The sequence below is a fragment of the Triticum urartu genome, chromosome 7 (assembly GCF_003073215.2).
Source record: "Triticum urartu cultivar G1812 chromosome 7, Tu2.1, whole genome shotgun sequence".
Classification (NCBI taxonomy): domain Eukaryota; kingdom Viridiplantae; phylum Streptophyta; class Magnoliopsida; order Poales; family Poaceae; genus Triticum; species Triticum urartu.
This window is the reverse complement of record NC_053028.1, coordinates 553,436,980-553,442,799: the sequence shown is the minus strand read 5'-3', so window position 1 is coordinate 553,442,799 and position 5,820 is coordinate 553,436,980. Positions and strand designations below refer to the sequence as shown.

The window sequence follows — 5,820 nt, the reverse complement described above, 5'->3', positions numbered from 1 at the left end:
GGGGGGGAGTCCTACTCCCGGTAGGAGTAGGACTCCTCCTGCGCCCTCCTCCTGGCCGGCGGCCCCCTCCCCCTTGGCTCCTTTATATACGGAGGCAGGGGGCACCTCTAGACACACAAGTTGATCCTTGAGATCGTTCCTTAGCCGTGTGCGGTGCCCCCTGCCACCATATTCCACCTCGATCATATTGTAGCGGTGCTTAGGCGAAGCCCTGCGACGGTAGAACATCAAGATCGTCACCACGCCATCGTGCTGACGGAACTCTTCCCCGATGCTTTGCTGGATCGGAGCCCGGGGATCATCATCGAGCTGTACGTGTGCTAAGAACTCGGAGGTGCCGGAGTATCGGTGCTTGGATCGGTCGGATCGGGAAGACGTACGACTACTTCCTCTACGTTGCGTCAACGCTTCCGCAGTCGGTCTGCGTGGGTACGTAGACAACACTCTCCCCTCTCGTTGCTATGCATCACCATGATCTTGCGCGTGCGTAGGAATTTTTTTGAAATTACTGCGTTCCCCAACAGTAGGTTCCAAATAGCCACAAGTACCTTAGGTGAAACATATTGCATATAAGCATAAAGTGCCGATCATCCACCTGCTTACAGTTGGTTAAATCCAGTGCACTTAAGAGTGGAAAGCTTGAAAGTGTTGGCAACGGAGAAAATGATTTCCTGAACACCGTAAGTGACCTGACATGGGACATATTCATTGTAGAGAGCACCTTGGCATCCTCTTGCTTGCTGGTATGGAGGGATAGTCGACGGATCTTTCCTGGTACAGACTCATACTGTTGACCACCTAATGTTGTCATAAAATTTTCTTCACGCGACAAACAAGTGATGAGATCAAGAACCATGTCATGTAAACGGCAATAACTTGCCTTCTTTTTTGAGCCAGCCGAAAAAGCAGAATGCAAATCCCATTTACTACTTACTGGCTGGATTGAGCTTTGGTTAATAAGCTCGTCGAAGTATTCCTCTCCTACTTCGTACAAGCTCTTTCCTTGTTCTGGCTGAATAAAACCTTCACCCACCCACTTCCAAATTAAATACTTTCTCTTAAATTTGCAATCCTCTGGATACAAACTTAAAAATAACAAGCAAATCTTGAGATGAGGAGGCAGATAATAGTAACTAACATATAATATCCTTCTCATGTCATTCACATCTGGATTATTTTCCAGCCCGGTGCCCATAGATTGGTAAACCTTGGACCAATGTGCGCTGTCATTTCTCTCCGCCAACAAGCTAGATATTGTAATGATAGCTAATGGTACTCCACCACATTTCATTAAAATTTTCTCTGATACTTCGACCAATTGTTTATGAGAGCATTTTTCTCCTTTTCCAAATATTCTTTGGTGGAATAATATTTTTGAGTCAGCGGTAGAAAGAGGTTTCATTTCATAAACATCACCATCTTATTTGGCAACACCTAGAATGCGAGTTGCTGTGATTACTCTACTTCCACATTCATTCTCAATCAAAGCACATCTAATATTTTTCCAGACAGATTTATCCCATATGTCGTCAATAACAATGATGTACCTATGGGGAAATACCAGATGATCATATATATTAGTAGATGCATTTTTATATGTTCTAATTATTTGAGTACCATTAAGAAATTTCAATCAAACATATAATTGACAAGGGAAAAAACAAGTGTATAATAAGTACTTGGTGATGGTACCACCTATACGAATGAAAAAAGTTGGTTTGGTGGCCTTCATCGGGGAAGAGAAAAATATCAATGTTATGTGGTCTCAGAGTATAAGGTATTAAGTTTGGGTGTGCAGCGTATAGGTGTTGGGCTGACAAGGAACGCAATAAGAGCCTTGCTCCAACTGACTAGTTTAAACCCTTAGTTTCGTTCCCAAAGTGCTATAGATAACTCGTTCTAAATTATAATTTATTCTTTTACATTCTAGTAGTTCATTATTCTACATTTACCCTACCAAACCACTTTTTCCATCTTGATGAATCTAAGACTCACCTGCTAGAATTTCACAAAACATCACAACATATTGGGAACAAATAAAAATGAATGATGTTATATACGTTGGGAAACAAAAAACACATGTCTTCAATTTTTAGCATAGACTTGGGTGACACTCGTCCCTAATATTTAAAAATCACGACAATATTATAACTTATGCATACATGATTTCTGTTTGAAGGATTTCACATTTTTTTGGGAATATTAATTTCCTAAAATATTTATTAAGCACAAACTAGAAATTCAATCTGTTATGGTATTTCCATATTATAATTCTACAAGGTTTTAGTGTAGAAGGGTCACTTGATTTGGAGTTAAAGGTACGATATTCTAAATGTTTAAGAGGATCAAAGGGGTAGGAAAAGGATGAAGTCAAAAGAAATTAGCTTAGCAATACTCATAGAACAATATAATACAATTGGATAATCAATACTAATGGTTTAGCAAAAAATAAGTATGTATTTATATAATTACATAGTCATAGTTTTTGTCACAGGTAACCAATGTATATGCTATTAGCACATACAAAGTTTCAAAACAGTAGTTATTAGGCTCACATCGGTTAGCACCTCTCTACAAATAATATTGTGTCTGTATACAAGTCAATGATAGGAACCATATGTAGAATCACGACTACATATATGACATTAGTCTTAATTACCTATACTACCTACTGTATTTGATTTCTTTAAATCCAGCCTTACTAGGGAACATGTCCACGAGTAGTTGTAAGACAATACTGGCTTACACTTTAACCACAAACATCAATATAAGGAGCTAATAATTAAGAACTCACAGTCAACATATCAAAACCCTAGGAGGATGAAAAACATATACCTCTTGTTCCGAAGGAATTCTCTTATTTCAGCAATGAGTTCTGTTTCTCCCCACATCGATTCATTAATGTTTTGATACCATTTGTTGTCAAGTTGATGGAGTAAGTTCTTGAAGATCTTCTCGATATTAGGAGTAGAAGACACGGAGACAAAAGCTCCACAATCGAACTCCACTTTAAGCTTCTGAAACGCCGCATTTGCAAGAGTTGTCTTGCCCAACCCTCCAAAGCCAACAATAGAGACCATCTTGAGTTGTTTCGCCGACACCTCATCACCCACTCTCAGCATCTTCACTAGCTCATTGCTCTTCTCTTCGGTGCCAATGAGCTCCGTGGCCTTTCTGTACAAGGCTAACTGGCGAAGGCTATCAGTGGTCATGGAAGCTGGCCTAGCGGGAAGGATGTCGACCTTGCATGCATCACGCCGTCTACCGACCTCCTTGGCACGGCTCTTGATGTCTCTGATATCATTGACTATCTTGTGGCGGATCTTGGCCGTCGTCAACAGGTTGAGTCTCCTGTGGATGAAGCCCATGAAGATGTGAGACTTGTCCAGCCCATCGGTCCACATACGCACCATGAACCTGTCGACGCTGTCCTCGAGATCGCGGGACAGGTCCTGCACTTCCTTGGCCCAGAGCTTAAGTTGGACGTCGGGTGGCTTGTCGATCGGCGCCAGCGATACCTTGACAAGGGCCGCCTGCATGCTCTCCATCTCGACTTTGAGGAACATGATCTCGCCCCTGGCGGCCCTGTGAAGGCCGCGCTCCTCCGTGAGCAGGCTGGCCAGCTTGGGCAGGAGGGTGCCCGTCATGACGAGCTGCGCCATGCTCGGTCGGTGGTTAATTAGCTTACTGGTGTTTGGAGAAGTAGCAATGGAATGGAAGGCTTGGTTGATGATGGGCAGAGCATGTGCTATTCACCCTGGCGTCGACTTCGTTTATAGAGGCTATATATCCTGATAAATCACGAGTGGACATGGTGCCACGCGAGGATGGTATCCACACCATTCATTTTCCGTGATTCATGTTGTATTTACATTGCCAAAACATATATTGGTCGTATTCCATGGATAATAGATGAGTATGGCCCACGGATCTGCACAAGTGCAGTTAAAGCCCCATTGATGACCACACTGATCCCACATTATTGATTAGAGGAGTTCTTTCAGTTATTTGCAGCGTACATTAACCACAACCTGCACCATTGCATGTATTTTCTCCCCATTCCTTGTTCATTCTACAGCTCCTCTCGCACTCATCTTGCTTCTCTTGTTTTTGCTCTTCGTTCAGGGCATGGCTAGCTAGAACTCATACATGGAGATTTAGAGTTTCTTTTCAAAAAAAATGGAGATGTGGAATTGTAGCTACAGTAGTTCATCTCTCTCTCTCTCAGCTTTGGTAGTTATGTGTCACTCAATGACTGTCTAAGAGCAATCCATATTCCTCACCCTCTCTTTCTCTCAGATCTTCTCTGTCGTGCCAACTTTTTATATCCATCAGCTCCTACAACAACAACATTTTATGTTCATGTCATAGTGTTATTCATGTCTTCATCAATGTCCTACATCGATTCTCCAGCTCCTCCCATGGGAGTTTTTTTACGATGTGGCTGAATCATAGCTCACACGTCAAGTAATCCCGTGTAAATAAATTTGCTCTATACCCAGCCAATCTGATGATAAGATTCAACAATGTCCTTCATACACCCACATGCATGAAGCATATCTAAAATACATGCCCTGCACAAGCCACCCCCATTAACTCGTACTGGCTGCATAAAGACTTGTAAATGCTATGCAGGCCATCAAGTACTCAGCAGGGATTAATTCAACACATCTGACAGAGTGCCAAAACCCAACTACCAGACAAAGTGCATACGAATTTAAAGTGTCATGGCCCACTCACTGCTGCGTATTCCAATGTATTATTGAGTAGTTGTGATCGTATTGGAAAATGTCCTATATTAATTAGTAATCTCAAAGCACAAGCGGGCGGCCAAGATTTCAGCATCGCGTGGCACCATGTCCCAAAAATCCGCGTCGTCTTTTTCTTCTTCTTTTTCTTCCTTGCTTTTTTTTTTTTTGCATTGGTGACCAAGTGGGCATAGCTAATTACGTTACCTACGTACCACTCGCCACCTAACGCTCGTCGTGGTACTATCAAGTGGAGTAGGTCGAAACCTCCCCGATACATCGTGTTATTCCGCACCTAAATTCAATAGGCTAGCTATTTGCAAAAAAAAAATAAAATCAGTAGGCTAGCTTTACTAGTAGAACGTACTCGCCACTAGTAGCACTAATCTTTTTTTTGAGGCAACTAGTAGCACTAATCAAATCGAAACCTCGCCCCGGACGATCATGTTGTTGACCGCCCTTGAGAAGCAACTCACCAGCCCGCTAGATTGGTGGTACGTACCCGTGGGCAGTGCTGCTGGCGCATATCTAGACTAGAATAAGCTAGAATAAACTGTCCTCTATCTAGCTTATTTTAGGAGGCCAAGCAAGATTATTTTTTAGAAGCCTACTAGTTAAGACTTGAGTAATAGACTTCTAAAAATATAATTTCGGTTGGGCTTATAAAACAAGCTGGGTAGGAAGGCAACTTATTTTAGAAGTCCAAAAAAGCCATACAAAAAACTGATCCTAAATCCAAAGAGTTTCGAGAGCGCTGAGACCACTTGTCAGAAACAACGCACGATCGAGAGAAAGCCGTCCGCCTCGTTCCGATCCTATAAGCTGGAGAAAAACAATAGTACTCGGCACGTTCGGACGGCATGGCGAAGGGAAAATGATATGCTTGCAGACGAAGGTATGACCTACAGAAGAACCATCCTGTTCAGGGATAAGAGCAACTCCAGGTCTCCAGCACACTTACCAGAAGTGACCGATCTCCATAATAATACCTCTCGTTTGACTATTTTGGCCGAAAAGGCTAGTAATTCTTGAGGTCATTTTGAACTGAGCGGACGAGCCTTTGTATTTGGAG

The 5,820-nt window shown here is 42.5% G+C and overlaps 1 pseudogene; it reads right to left on the bottom strand.

Moving 5' to 3' along the window:
• Window positions 1-505: 505 nt before the first annotated feature.
• On the bottom strand, window positions 506-3,662 carry LOC125519059 (annotated as a pseudogene).
• Window positions 3,663-5,820: the final 2,158 nt, after the last annotated feature.